Source organism: Sinohyriopsis cumingii, chromosome 14, assembly GCF_028554795.1.
Source record: "Sinohyriopsis cumingii isolate HCF-2022 chromosome 14, ASM2855479v2, whole genome shotgun sequence".
In the NCBI taxonomy this organism is placed as follows: domain Eukaryota; kingdom Metazoa; phylum Mollusca; class Bivalvia; order Unionida; family Unionidae; genus Sinohyriopsis; species Sinohyriopsis cumingii.
Window position 1 is genome coordinate 45,285,936 of NC_142974.1, and position 16,757 is coordinate 45,302,692.

Below are 16,757 nucleotides of genomic sequence, written 5' to 3' on the forward strand. Positions count from 1 at the left end.
TGGAGAATTTTAGACAGAGACAGAAAGAAGAATTGCAGAAATTTATACAACGACAAAAGGAAGCGGAACAGACTTTTCTCCTACAGCAACAGCAACAAGAAGAAGAGGTAAGAAAAAAACAACAGCAACAACAGCAAGAAGAAGTAGCAGCAAAGAAACAAGAGGGTGAAAATGAAACGGTCACGGTACTGTTGGACATTTTAGCGGAGTTAAGAAGTCTGAAACAAATGTATCAGACTTCTTTATCACGACCGAAGAGAATACGACCTTCCCGAGCCAAACATGTCAACCCTGTGACTAAGCCTACCGTACCACCCTTAGTGATTTCAACCCAATCATTATCATCATCAACATTACGCAGTCCAGAAGTAGGCCTTGGCCGTGGCAAAGGCTTAAGGCAGTTAAAATTGATTGCTTAAACTCACCCCTACACCATGAAGAAAAAGGGCCCTTTTCAGGGCCACCCACATTTCTCGAAAAGAAATACAATTTCAATTTGCCAATAACTCAAAAAAAAACTCACCCATGTTACCCTTTTAATACGTGTCTGTGTATGAGTGCGTGAGTGTAGCTTCTTATTTTAAAATCACAACTCAAAGACACTTACCTTATATCATTCATTTATTCTTTTCTCCATTTTTTACAATCCAATTCACAATTTATAACACAACACTTTAATAAAAAGTTCATTAATTTCTTCTTTTCTCCTTGTTTAGTCTCTCTGTTTTTTGAATTTCTTCACCGTCTCACTCTTTTCCTCTTCTTCCTCCTCGCTTTCTTCCCTTCTTCTTTTTTTCTCCTGTTTCTTTTTCTTCACCTGTCTTCTTTCTTCCTCAGAAGAATCCCTCTCTTCCTCTAAAGAATCCCTCTCTTCTTCTGAAGAATTCCTCTCTTCTTCTGACTCCTCTTGTTTCTTTTGGGGGCAATCTGGAGACCAATGTCCTTTTTCTTTACAATAATAACAGGTATCTTGACTTTTGTCTCTTTTATCCCCTGTTTTTTTTCTTTTTTGACGGTCTGGACACTCTGAAGACCAATGCCCTTTCTTCTGACAGATATAGCAAGTATCTTGACTTTTATCTCTAAAGGAAGGAGAGTAGTCCGTAGGCTGGTCTGAAGAGAATTTTCTAATGACCCCTCGCAAAGCTCTGACGAAACGTTCCATCTGGTCAGTCTCTTCCATCGTTGTGCTCGGCTCGAGAGTGAAATGAATAGTGAAAGGACAAGACACACACCCTTTTATATACGCTGGTCTGCTATGACTATAAAGTAGTTTATGGTGTTTGAACTTGAGTCATTTGACTTTTTGCTTTCAAGATGAAACGATCCCATTCATTCGAGAAGAAAGAAGAAGAAAGTAAGAGGCAGAAACGTGATCTATCGCCTCGTACCAGGGCTGAGATCTTGGCACAAATTCATGCCAGTGATTTTGAAGAGGACATGAGTGAACCAGAATCCGAACCCTCTAAACCAAGTTCACCACCCTTAGTTAACCCTGAAAATTACTATTCCATTCGAGAGACGGAAAAGCGCTCCTCTAGAAAATTTAGAACCACGGCTTACAAATACACGGTGAAGTTTAAAGATTTCAAGGCTGAAGTGCCGTTAGAGAAAGCAGAAGGGTTCATCACTGAGGTGTGGGATTCTTTGCTCACTTCACTCAAGCGACAATGTCAACCCAAAGAAGACGATCGCTTGAGACTTTCCATACAACACGACGGTTTGAAATCCCCTGTTTGGATCGAGTTTAGCACCCCTGCAGAATTAACTGCTTCCAAAGTCATGGACAAGATTCAACACGTACAACAATCTAATGATCAGTTTGACATCACCGATGGTAAAGCCACACTGGACATGACCCACGTCTCTCCTCCTCAAGGGACTGGACGCAAAAAGATGTTATTGGTGGACGACCTTCGCAACACCAAAACGAGTCTCGTCCGAATTAACAACCCTCATGACCAGATGTGTTTAGCCCGTGCCATCGTGGTGGGACGAACCTATGCCAACAAGAACGACACGGTAGAATGGAAAAGAACCTGGAACACTATTCAACGTTCCGACCGAGCCAAACAACGAAACGAAGCAGAACTCCTGTTACAACAAGCCGGACTGCCCAAAGACACACCTTGTGGCATTCCCGAGATGCAAAAATTGCAAGATGTCCTAGCTCCACGATACACCTTGAAAGTGCACCCTCAAGAAATGCGCGGGCCTCTATTGTTTCGAGGCCAAGATTTTAAGGACGGAAAATACATTCACCTTTATCATCACGATGACCATTTCGATACCATTACCAGTATCACTGGATTCCTGGGATATGTTTATTATTGTGAGAAATGTGACTATGGTTATAATAATCGAGAGCAACACAAACATTGTGGATGGAAATGCTCAGGATGTTTGGCCTCTCCACCCTGTCTGAGCGAAGAACCAGTGCCTTGTTCAACTTGTCTGCGCACGTTTGTCAGCCCTACCTGTTACCAACAACATCTGAAGACGCAAGGTTCACAGAAGAAATGCGCTTGTCAACTGCTGAGATTGTGCCCTACGTGTGGACAAGGCATACGTACCAATAGTACCAAGGCACACGTATGTCGAGGAAAGAAAAAATGTCACATTTGTCACCACATCGTGGACTTGGAACACGAATGCTACGTGCAAAAATACCAACCCCCACCAGAGAAAGAGGACGGTCACAAGAAGAAAGGCAATTTCATCTTTTTCGATTTCGAATGCATGCAAGAGACTGGCATTCACATTCCTAATTTCTGCGTGGCTCATCGAGCGTGCGAGAAGTGCATTCAAGAACCTATCTTCAGTCATTGCCCTCACTGCAGCAAGATTCCTGGAGGACGTGAAAAAATCTTTCGGGGACCAAACACGTTAGCCGATTTTGCACAATGGGTCTTAGACCCCATCGACAAGACGTGGAGCCAAGAGGACATCGAACGTTACGGAGATTGTCATCGTCATGCCACGGTGATGGCTCACAATTTCTCCGGATACGATGGACAGTTTCTTTTGAGGTACTATACGGAACAAGGCACCGAGCGTCCTAAAGTGACTTTGAACGGAGCCAAAATCATTTTCATGCAAGTGGGACAAGTACAGTTTAAAGATTCGATGAGTTACTTGGCCATGCCTTTGAGTCGAATGCCTAAAACGTTTGGAATGACAGAAATGGCTAAAGGGTACTTTCCACACTTTTTCAATACGGAAGCCAATCAACATGCCGTTCTACCCCATTTACCCGAGGCTCACTATTACGACCCCGACAACATGCGTACCGAACAACGAGAAGCTTTCTACGCTTGGTACCAGGCTCATGCCTCTGACCCCTTCGACTTTCAGGAAGAAATGTTAAAGTATTGTCGTTCCGACGTGGACATTTTACGACGTTGCTGTGGAAAATTTCGAGAACTGTTCATGGAACACGGAGGGGTCGATCCTTTGAAAGAAGCTTGCACCATTGCCAAAGCGTGTTCCTTAGTGTACCGCCAACGATTCATGCCTGAAAAGACCGTGGCTGTCATCAGTCCTCAAACGACCCACTATGTCAAGCGTCAATACTCGGTCAAAGCCCTACGTTGGTTACATTACTTGTGCGACAAGGAAGACAAGTGGATTCAGCATGCCCGCAACGGAGGGGGCGAAAAGACCATCGGAACGTATTCGGTAGATGGCTGGGACTTAGAAAACCCCAAGATCGTGTACGAGTTTAACGGTTGCTTATTTCACGGATGTCCCGTCTGTTACCCTGACCGTGGTACTAAAAATCAGTTTTTGCAACGAACCATGGAAGACTTGTACCAGGACACTTGTCAGCGACGCCTAAAGTTAGAACAGGAAGGATACCAAGTGGTGGAAATGTGGGAACACGAGTACGATCACCGTATGAAAACCGATCCCGAGTTTAAACGCCTCGTGGAAAGTTACCAGTTCATGGACCCGCTGAACCCGAGGGATAGTTTGTACGGAGGAAGGACCAATGCCACCTGTTTGCTGTACCAAGCCGACGAAGAGAAAGGAGAAGAAATCAAATACTTGGACGTGTGTTCGCTGTATCCCTACGTGTGCAAATATTGTCGTTTTCCCGTAGGGCACCCACAATTGCTGACGGAACACATCGACCTGAAAAACATTCGACAATACGAAGGCTTGATCAAGTGCAAAGTTTTGCCTCCCACGAACCTATACCATCCCGTCTTACCTCACCATTGTCAAGGCAAACTGATGTTTCCCTTGTGCCGTACTTGTGCCGAAACGTGCAACCAAGACCAACCTTGTCAGCACACCCAGGAAGAACGTGCCTTGACGGGAACCTGGGTCAGCGTAGAATTGTTCAAAGCTCTGGACATGGGATACCAACTGTTAGAAGTGTACGAAATTTGCCACTTTCCCAAGACACAACAATACCACAAGGGTGACCCTACTCAGAAAGGCATTTTCGCCGACTACGTGGATGCCTTTTTGAAACTGAAGCAAGAAGCCAGCGGCTATCCTTCCTGGTGTCACACTCCCGAAGACCAAATACAATTCAAAGAGAAATACCGGGAACAAGAAGGCATCACTTTAGACCACATCGAGAAAAACGAAGGCAGGCGATCGTTTGCCAAAGTGATGTTAAATTGCTTGTGGGGTAAAATGGCACAACGACCGTGTTTACCCAAGACGGAATATTTGACAGAACCTTCCCGCTACTTCCAGATGATTCACGATAAAACCAAATACATGAAACACGTGGACGTCGTTCGAGAGAATTTAATCTTGGTCAATTACGAAGAAGATCTGGACTTTGTACAAGACGACCCTTTTGGAAATGTCATCATTGCGGCTTACGTGACAGCCCATGCTCGCTTAAAATTGTACGAAGCTTTAGAACTGTTAGGGGAACGCGTCCTGTACTTTGACACGGACAGTTGCATTTACATCCATCACCCTATTCAACATCACCCTAACATCGAAGGAGACCGTTTAGGAGCCTGGACAGACGAACATCCCGACGACAAGATTCTAAGTTTCGTCAGTGGCGGTCCCAAAAATTACGGCTACGAATACCGTGACAAACAAGGAGAAGTGCACACGACGTGCAAAGTGAAAGGACTGACTCTGAATTATCGTACCAGTCGAGTGGTCAACTTTGGGGTATTGAAAGAAGCCTTGCAATCGGGAGAGGATGGAAACTTTAAAGTGACCACCTACCAACCGAACAAAATTGTACGTTTACCCACTCACCACATCGTCAGTCGGCCCTTGGAAAAAGTCTATCAAATTGTATACCAGAAGCGAGTTCGACTTCCCAATCATTTCACCTTACCGTACGGTCACGTCGGTATTGGTCTGTATATAAAAAAGGAACCCTAGGCAAGATCGATAGTTCATTGTGACTACCAAGACCGAGCGAACAAGATGAATACTTTGAAAAAGACATCGTTTCAGTTTGGGGATTGTAAAAAAGTTGTATCTTCCTCTAGTGTGACTAATATTGGATGGATAAGACCCATGCATTGCGACGGAAAATGTCCGGAAGGAAACTGCGATTGTCCATGTGGTTACCATTGTAATTGCGTAACGGAGTTTGCAGACGAGTGCGATTGTGAGCCTTGCGATGGGACCGATGCTGTACCTTGTGACCTGAGCGATGCCGTAAAGCATCATGGGAACTTTAGTGCCCCTACCCCTGTCATGGAAAGTGATGCTGTGCGTGTCAAACCTGTGGGATGCGAAAGCGATGCTGCTCGTCCTCTTGGACATTTTACTGGGTTTCGTTTTAAAGGGGAATGTCGACCTTCACGTTTACCTCCCTACGGATGTCATCCAGCCCTGAGCAAACTCCTACCCATTTCACTCAACCCTCATCGAAACGAACCTGTGAAAAACGAATATTCGTTTCCTGTGCGTTCGTCGGAATACTGCGACTTTGAAAATCGTCTTCAATCGTTCAAAGGAAAATGGCCAAAGTATCTGGGAGGACCGACCCCCGAAGAATTAGCCAGAGCCGGATTTTTCTACTTGGGCGAAGGAGATAAAGTCAAGTGCTTCAGTTGCGGTGTGTCACTTCACCACTGGGAACCGCAAGATTCGGCCTACGTAGAACATGCTCGATGGTCACCGAATTGTCATTACTTACCTTTAGTGGGACCGAGACATTGAAGTAACTTCTTACCATAATCATCTGTTCATGGATACTTTACAAGAGAACATTTGTGCTTTGCCTGTGGAGTTGAGAGAACGCATTTACCGAGAGCTGGTCAAAATACAAGTGAAACGTAAAGAACAATTGCATCCGATACGTCACCGGTGTTTGAACCACTGGTACCTGAAGGCTATACAAGGACTGATTCAATTGAAAGTGTTCCATTGGACAGACATTGATCAACGACCTCCTGGTTATAAAAAGGAATGGTTTGGTATTGACGATTCTATCTACTACATTGTAAACGTATTGCATCGAATTCCAGAGGAAGAGTTAACGAATTACCAACATCTTTCACGCAATGTCAACTTGGTGAAAGAGGAAACTTCTGAACGAATTGTAATGTGTAGATTAGTGACTCAACGATTTAAATTCGACACTGAAGTGAAACCATGTTTGTGCAAAGAGTACATTTCTTGTGTCAGACCAAAGAGGATTTAGTATGACCTATTCATGGATACTTTGCTAGAGAACATTCGTGCTTTGCCTGTGGAGTTGAGAGAACGCATTTACCGAGAGCTGGTCAAAATACAAGTCAAACGTAAAGAACAGTTGCATCCGTTACGTCACCAGATCTTTAACCACTGGTACCTGAATGGTATAAGAGAACTGATTCGTCAGAAATTGTTTCAGTGGTCAGACCTTGTTCAATACTTCCAAGCCCCCGATGATCCACGTGTTGATCATTTTGGTTACTTCGAGATTCACCTACAGCAATACATTGAGGAAGACAAGGTAAAGGATTACCGACATATTTTACGTGGAATCTACTTAGAGGAAGAGGAAACTTCTAAACGAACTCTGAAGTTTCGGTTACAGTATGCAAGATTTAGATTCCCTACTGGAGAACGAAGATCTCTGGCTAGAAAGTACGTGTATTGTTTCCGAAACAAAGAGACTATAAAAACAGGCTGCCATGCCACGACTTATGTCACATGTCATCCAACAGATTCCGTGGAAGGAACTCAATGACCATATTCAAACCGTGGATCATTACCATCGATTATTACAAGAACTGTATCCATTCAATTTGGGACGACAAGTGGTGTGTGTCTTAGTGACTTGTTTTTTGGGATTTCGTTTACCAGCCGATTCTTTGTGGACTCTTTACGATCAGTACTTACCACCTCCATGGCCTTAAATGGTCACGAAAAACTCCTTTTGCTCAAAGCCTTGCGTTTTCATCTGGATACTTCTCGACCTCAACAGGAAAAAAAGATTCGTCAACTTTTAGCGACCCAAGACGTGTATGACGATGTGTGTGTAGCTTGTGACTTACACCCTCATTGGACAGATGTTCGTGATTGGAAAAAGGGGGGTTTTGAGGCTTGGACCCAAGAAGTGGCCCAGTATGCACAAGAGTTGTTCAAGGAAAAAAGTTACTTTTCAACCTGTGTTAGTGACGGTGCCAGAAGAACCCGTCACCGAGAACAACCACTCGCTTCAGGACAGGACTGTCATGGACATGCCTGAAAGGTCATTCCGGGAGGACACTTGTGTGACAATACCTCATGTAGAGACTGTAAGAACATTACACACTGTCCCTAGGACATCTTGGTTAACCAAAACATGTTGTACAGACACTTGTTTATATTCCACTTTGATCGCTTTGCTGTGTTTTATATTCCTGTACATCACTATTTGGGTTGTATGTATTTTTGTCTTTCGTGTTCATATTTGAAACATTCAATAAACGTGTTCTGAAAAAGTATATAAACTCTTGTCTTGTTTGTTTTTTCGTGTCACAAGTGACATTTCTCATACCATGGCTACCTCTGCTGTCTCTGCTCCCTCTTCCTCTACTGTCAAAGTCATCGACGAACACTTAGATCGTGCCAGTTGGGAGGCTTTGTATCTTCGCCATCCCTTTAACATGCTCATTGCTGGACCTAGCGGTTCAGGCAAAACCGAATTCGTCAAACGTTTGATCGAACATAAACATCATTTGATCGATCGGCCCCCTCAACGGATCGTGTGGTGTTACAAAGAGTGGCAATCGGCGTACAGCCTCTTGCGAGAAAGTCAAGGCGATTCCATCGTGTTTGTGGAAGGCATTCCTAAAGAAGACGACGGCATCGTCTCTGACTCCCGTCTAACCCATTTGGTCATTTTCGACGACATGTTAGGAGAAGACGAAGAAGAAATTAAATTGTGGTTTACGCGCAAAGGGCATCACCGTAATGCCAGTGTCGTTTACATCACCCAAAATTTGTTTCAACAAAGTAAAGCCCATCGCACCATCAGTCTCAATGCGCATTACGTGGTCTTGTTTAAAAGCCCTCGAGATAAATCGCAAGTGCAAGTCTTAGCCAAACAGTTAGGAACGCCTTGGCTGACTCAGGCGTACGACGATGCCACTCAAACGCCACACGCCTATTTACTCGTCGATTTGAAACCTACGACCCCCGAGGATTTGCGATTTCGTACCCACTTGTTTCACCACTGGTGCCAAGACGGAGGGCCTGTCCTGTACACGTCTCCGTCCTCGACTTCATTTCACTCCCCATGAAAAAAAATCTATAAAAACCTCAGACCCTTTTTCGTCTGTCTCACACAGTGTGAACATGACGTCCCTTCAGTCGCATCTTCCCGTCAAATTGATTCGTGCCTTGTATGGCATCAGCCGAGAAAAAGATCCACAAACACGAGCCCGTGTCTTAGAAGCTAGTCTCAAAGAAGTCTTACGATGGTTCACGGTGACGGCACGTCAATTACTCCAAGGAATCATTCAGATTCCTCATCAAACCCAACGCTTTTTCGATCGAAACAAAGTCGCTTTGGTCCAACTGGCCGATCCCCGCATCGACACTCAAACCAAAAAACAAATCATTTTGAAACCTGGAGGGAGCGGTACTCTAGGAGGGGTCATCATTCGCTCACTCTTAAGATGGGATCCTAATGCCCCCAAAGTTATCCCCAAGACAAAAGTTCAACGAAGCCCCAAGAAGAAAAAGAAAAAGACCAGGTCCCCAAGAAGAATAACTTCTCCAGTGGCAGGACCCTCCTCTTACCAGACACCACCCCGGAAAAAGAAAAGAAGCCCCCAGAAAAAGAAACAGAGAAAAAGTCCCCAGAAAAAGAAAAGTCCACAGAAGAAAACTAGTCGCAAGAGAGGCACTTCGGCCAGGACGCAACCTTACACTCGCAAACCACGACCTGCCACGGCAGTGACTGCGTCTCCGGCATCCTCACGTTCATCCACTTCTCCGTTGATGACACCCAGAACTGAAGAGTACTTGGAGACGTTGATCACACCAAGAACATCTCCGTTGATGACCCCCAAAAGAACTTCCCCAGTGGCAGGACCCTCCAATTTAGTGGCAGTGGCTGCTGCTCACAAAGTACCTTCTCCCAAAATCAAAGTCCAAGAAAGATCGGGCATGTTACAAAGTTTACTGGATTTGTCCAAGCAAGAACTGGCTCGATTTAGTCCGTTGCGTACCCCTGCACGACGTGTCATGCCTGTCCTCAAACTGATAAAACGTAAAGACAATCAGTGGCGACGCGTTCCAGTATAAAAAGAGCCTGTGACCAAGTCTGGGTATCATTGAACTTGTAAAAGATGTCACCTCCAAGAAGCCACAAAAGAAAGAGACAAAGGCAGACGCGTCATCCGACAAAGCGCTTAGCCAAGCATCGACATTACCCTAAGAAAAGACACAGTCGTTCCAAGAAAAAGAGGCGTCAACAAAGGGGAGGATTCCTTGGCGATTTTGGGAAAAACATTGTCACCTTTATGACAAAGCGATAGTCCCAAAAAAAAGATAAAAGGGTGTGCGTTAAGTCATCGACGTTAGTGTCTGTTCGGTGAATGTCCCGGAACCCACAAGCAAAAAATGTCACCCTCCAGAAAACCCCAAGGAAAGAAAAGGAAAGGACTGCCACCACGTTTAGCTAAACATGGGGACCTGTTATCTGTCCTGTCCAAAGCTTCTCCACCCCTACGAAAAAAACTCATTCAAACGGCCTCCAAAGAGGTCATCGATACCGTCTGCGAATGTTGTTTGAACGTTTTGAAAGGCACGATCCCTTTGTCCAAACACCAGAAACAATGCTTAGGCAAACATCGTCACGTTCTTCGCCAAATGGTTCAAAAGAAAATTCCCATTCGTCAAAAAAAGAAGATGTTGGTTCAACGTGGAGGCATTTTGCCTCTCTTGTTAGGCCCCATACTGAAAGGAGTCTTGGGAACCATGTTGGGAGGACTGATGGGAGCAAGATAAAAAGGCCTTCGAAAGTCCCAAGATCTCAGAATTGACCCCTGACAACCCCATGGAAGGACGAAAACTAGCTTTAGTGCCTTACAAACGATGGATGGAATACCATCGGTGGCAAGAACAACGCACCCCGCATTTACCTCCCAATCCCAATTTGAGCGAGATGTCCCAGTTACAACACGAATTGCAGTCCTTGATGGATCGCCAAGATTTGTCCGAAACAGAAAAATCGCAAAAGTACGGTCAACTCTTGCAACGACTGCAACTCTTTCACCAGAAAGCTTTAGACGAAACAGCTCTACCCACTCTGAAAGATTTTAAGACCTTGATGAAAAGTCCAACACCATCACCAGTACCAGTACCAGTACCACCAGTACCCGTGACCAAGACAGAAAAAGGAGAAGAAGAAGAAGGGTTTCAAACTCCACCAGAAAAAGTACGCAAGTTAACAACACCACCTACCTCCAGAATTGGATGGATTAAAAAGATGATGGCCACCCCTTCTTCATCACAAGAGAAAAAGAAAGTGAAGACAGAAGTGAAACAAGAACAGATATCCCCTGCTCAGACATCCTCCTCCTCTTCGACACCTATTGCCGGTCGCACACGCAAAGCCTTGCAATCCAAGAAAATACCCCAAGAGAAAAAGAGTAGCCTCTTCCAAGAGTGGGTGCCTTATTAACACAAAAAAATGGAAAAAGTCTTAGCCAGCATTTACTACGATCCCTCCCATCCTGCAGGTTACGCAGGAGTTCAAAAATTGTATCGTGCTGCCAAAACTCGACTGAAAAGTCTCCGTTTACCTCAAGTGCAACGATGGTTACAAGAACAAGCTACCTACACTTTACACAAACCCATTCGACGCAAGTTTGCCAGAAGTCGCACCCGAGTGGAAGGCATCGATCATCAATGGCAAGCCGATTTAGCCGATGTCTCTCATTTGGCCAGCTACAATCGCGGCTACAAATATTTGTTTTGTGTCATCGACGTCTTTTCCAAATTTGCCTGGGTCGTGCCCTTGACTTCCAAATCGAGCAGCGAGTTAGTGCGAGCCCTGCAACGAGTGTTGAAACAAAGCGGTCGTCGCCCTCTTCGATGGCAAACGGACAAAGGCACCGAATTTCTGAACCAAGCTTTCCAAAAAGAATTAAAGAAACGTGACATTCATTTTTTTACCACCGAGAATCCCGAAACCAAAGCCAGCATCGTGGAACGTTTTCAACGTACTTTGAAAGAACGCATGTGGAAATATTTTACGCATCACCACACTCTGAAGTACATCGACATCTTACCGCACCTGGTGCAAGCGTACAACCAATCTTACCATCGAAGCATCGGACGTGCCCCGCAAGACGTGACTCCCGACAACGAAGTGCTGGTGTTCGAGCGCCTGTTCGGTACGTCCCCGACGAGGGCTGTCCCCAAGAAAAGTGGAGAGTTGGTCGTAGGAGATTGGGTGCGCATTGGCAAAACCAAACGCACTTTCGACAAAGGTTACTTACCTAACTGGACGACCGAATTGTTTCGCGTCACTGGACGAGTGCATGGCCGTCATCCTGCCGTCTATAAATTGGAAGACATGAACGGAGAAGTGCTCAAAGGAACGTTTTATTTGCCCGAGTTACAACGTGTCACCAAAAAAGAAGACGACGTGTACGACATCGAAAGCATTCTCGAACGCAGAACCCGTAAAGTGGGCAAACGACGTGTCAAAGAAGTCAAAGTACGTTGGAAAGGATATCCACCCAGTTTCGATTCTTGGATCGACGCTTCGCAAGTCATCGACTATAAAAAGAAGAAGTGACCATCATGCCCTTTCACACATCAGACGCAGCTACATCGACCACTCCTTCTTCCCCTAGTTCTTCTGTGCAAGATTTACAAAAACAACCCTTGTGGGTGTGGTGTGGAGAACGTGTGCCTAAAACGCAAATCGTCTTTTTCTGCCAAATCTTCGTGGTGTATTGTGTCATCGGGGCAGCCATCGCCAATTTGAGTTTGCAACAAGGAGACAAACAATTGTGGACCATTTTATTGAGCAGTTGTATCGGTTACCTGCTTCCCAATCCCTCCCTGAAATTCTCCTCGAACGGGAACGTTGTGTCCAGTGCCAGTGCCAGTCACCACTCCAACAACAACAACCACAACCAGAACCCCATTTTGGGCGGAGACACGCCTCTGACGTCCAGTAATATCCCCTCGGACAGCCACAGAACTCTGGAATTATGAGTCACCAAAACCAATTTTACTTAACCTTACCCAGTGACAGTTCCATGGAGGTGTTTCCCCACAACACGTTGTGCTGTTACACGGCCAAATTACCTCAAGCCATCCCCTTAGATCACGAAGCCCATTGGGAAGTGGCTTTAGTAGAAATGATTCACCCGACCCAAGTCCTCAATGTCCTTCCCAATCAAAATTATTTTACGGTTCAAGTTCATGACGATCAAGTGCAAAAGTGGATGGATACCCATAGCAAATATAACATGAAAAACCCTAACAAAGAAAATCCAAAGTGGACCGACTATCACTTGTTCATTCCCCCAGGTTATTATTTTAGTGGTCAACATTTGGTCAACACCATAGCCACCAAGTTTAATGGCGTGTTTCTGAAAGCTTTGGTGGCTGCCCAAAAAAGTGTCACCCTGGAGTACCACAAAACAGCTCGTCGCTTCCTGATAAAATTTCCTGAGGGGGATAAAATCATGTCTTTCTTATTTTGTCCTGAATTGTTTGACATGTTGGGCGGTGACATGGAGCTGAGGAAGAGAGGAGAACAAAAAACAAAACCCGAATTATCAGTCATTTCTGACAACGATTCTTTTGCCAAGTATTTTCGTACCCCGGTAGAACTGAACCAAGGACTGAATTTGATGTTCGTGTATTCCGATGTGGTGGAATACAACGTGGTGGAACACACCTCCGTGCCGTTACTGCGTGTCATTCCTTTCAAAGTGGATTCTGCCGCAAACGCTGACGAGGAAGGTGGAAACACTTACCACGTCCACCGCGAATTTGTCCATCCTCACTATTTGCTGGTCAGCAAGTCGTATTTGGACACGGTCAACATTGCTATAAAAGGAGATTTGGGACAAAATATTCCATTCACCAAAGGAAAAGTCACAGTGAAACTCCATTTTCGAAAACGGTTTTCTCACGACTCGTAAGTAAGTCATGTATCCAGTGTACCGAGGGGTTGCACGACAGCGAGGACACGGTTTAGGAGATATGTTAAAATCGGCCTTTCGTTCGGTGGCCCCGGTGTTGAAACCGATGGTGACACGCGGATTGCACGCCTTGAAAGATGCGGCACTGACGCAAGGCAAAGAATTTCTCCAAAATGTCATCATCGACAAACAAAACCCTAAAGAAGCCTTCATGAGGGCAGGCAAAAATGTCTTGCTGCAAACGGGCAAAGACATTTTAGGCCGACGAGACACACCTATAAATGCCCTGCACGCTACTGAGTCAGGCATTCAGCAAGGACAAGGCAGAAAGAGACGACGAAGAAAACACCCTTTCACTAGACTTCAAGCTAGAAAGGCCAAGAAAAGAAGAACCGTTCGAGACTTAGACGTTTTCGATTATTGAGACACAGAAAAAAATGATGCACCGAGAATCTTGCGCTTGTTCCAAGACGGAACTGGATCTGTTTGCCATGCCCCCTACCATGATGACGATGCAAGAATCTCAGTGGGTGGAATTTCATCCCGTCTCCTCTTTGACGGAATCAGCTCCCATCGAGTTTGAAATCAAAGGACAACCCGAAGATTACATCGATCTGAATAGCAGTTACCTGTATTTGAAAGTGAAAGTGAGCAAAACGGACAACACTAATCCTGCAGACGTTGCTAGAGTAGCTCCTGTCAACAATTTCATGCATTCCTTGTTCAGCGAAGTGGACTTGTACTTGAATAACAAACTGGTCAGCAGCAGCATGGATACTTACCCTTATCGCGCCTACCTGGAAAATCTCTTGACGTACGGAAAAGAAGCCAAGAACACTCATCTGGATGCTTGAGTGGTATGGAAACCTGACACAGCGGGTACAACCACGTTTACCGACCTAGCTATTGCACCAGAAGATGACAATCCTCACAATGCGGGATATATGGCTCGACGACAGAAAATTATGCAAGGGCGAAGTTTAGAACTGATGGATCGTTTGCATTTGGACATGTGGTTGCAAGAAAAGTATTTGCTGAACGGGGTGGATATCCGTCTGAGACTGAATCGTAGCAGTGCCGCTTTCCATTTGATGGCCCATGCCAATGAATACAAAACTATCATTCAAGAAGCCCGACTTTACGTGCGTCGTGTGGAAGTGTTACCTAAAGTAGGTAACGACATCAGTCAGACGTTAAGCAGAACGACCGCCAAGTACCCGATACGACGTGTAGAAGTGAAAACGTTCACCATTCCCACTGGACAGCGATCTATGATCGAAGATCATCTATTCCAAGGACAGTTACCCAAACGTTTGATTGTTGGTATCGTCAGGAATTCAGCCTTCAATGGAGTTCACGATCAAAATCCTTTTGAGTTTCAACATTACAATGTATCCAAGATCGAAGTCAGTCGCGACGGCAAGACCTTGTGTACCCGACCTTTCGAGCCTAACTTTGGTGCCGCAAAGAATTATTTGAGATCGTACTTGTCCCTGTACGAAGCCACCGGCCAGTTAGGAACCAACACCAGTCACGGTATTACGTACGACGATTATGCAGGAGGTTATGCTTTGTGGGCTTTTGATTTCACTCCAGACCAAGGCAGCGATGAGGGACATTTCCACCCTATAAAATCTGGCCAGATTCGTGTGGAACTTCAGTTTTCGAGTGCTCTACCAGAGACGGTGAACGTCCTCCTGTATGCAGAATTCGATAATACGATAGAAATCAACAGTTTGAGAGAAGTCATTCTAGACTATTAGAAGCCATGGAAGACTGTTATCCCTCTTTACCTAGTGGAGAAACTTTGGACATGAAATGTGAGGAGACTGTGGAAGAAGAAGTGATCATGATGAAATCGAGATGGCCAGAACAAGAAGCCCATTTAGTCTCCTGTTTTGCCAAACACTTGGTCGATAAAATAACAGAATTGATCAAGATAAATTGCTATGGATGTCAAAACGATCATCCCAGTCAAATTCAACACGATAAATGCCTGATGTTAAGTCAAGAAGAAAAATTGGACGAGTATCTGGACGAAGCTTGGAGTCTCATCTCGAACAAAGACGTGTTGCACCAGTGGTATAAAGACTTGCGTGAACATTCTTGTCCACCATTAACCACTCAAGAGATCCATCGTATCGAAGCTCTCCTGAATCAGAGTGAGGAAACAGAACGAATAACCGTTTATTCGTCAGACATTTTCAAGCAAAAAGTCAGGATCGAATTGACGAATTATTATTACCTGTGAAGAAGAAAAAAACACAAAACAATGGATACCTGGGAACTTTACTACCTTTTGAACCACAGTTCGTATACGGCTTCTTGGAATCCTGTCGTCTGTGCTAAAGATGAACTCCCTCATCGCAAACCTAAAGACCATCAAGCTTACGTGATCAACACGGACGAAAGTCATCTCCCAGGAACCCACTGGGTAGCCGTTTACTTTCCTCAAGAAGGATGTGTGGAATATTTCGATTCGTACGGATTGCCCCCTTTGGAAGACGATATCATTGACTTTATGAGAAGAAATGCTCAAACCACCCGATTCAATAATGTGAAATTACAAGGCACAGATTCCTTGGTGTGTGGACAGTACTGTGTGTATTTTCTGCATCATCGAAGCCTAGGCTATTCCTTAGAACATTTAGTGACTCATTTCGATCCTCGTTCTTCTGCTAGAAACGATGTGAAAGTAGATCGATGGTTTTGTGACCATTATGCTTATCTTTTGTCTCAAGCTAGGAAACGTAGTGTCCATCAATGGCCTAATGATTTCCAACAGTGGAAATCACAATTTCATTCACAACGTTGTCAGCCCTGTTTAAAGTAGATTGTCCATTGAGAAAAAAATGTTAGTGATTTGAAAAAAATTGTTTGATGTTATAGTGTTGGATTATTGTTAAAAAATGTTAGAAATGTTGTTGTTTAGTGTTAAGTGATTTTTGAATAAAAAATGTTGTGTTCTGAAAAAAAATGTCTTTGTCTTTTGTTTAGCTATAAGAATGTTGGATTGATGCTCTTTCATTTCTTACTATCCCTCTCATGACACTCACTGAACGTCGCGACTAGAAAACCGTGTGGGGGATGTTTTCCTTCACGTCCGCGCTTTGACTTTAAGAACCGGGGGTTGTTTCCAGTCTAACCATTCATTGTCGACTCATCCTCCTACGA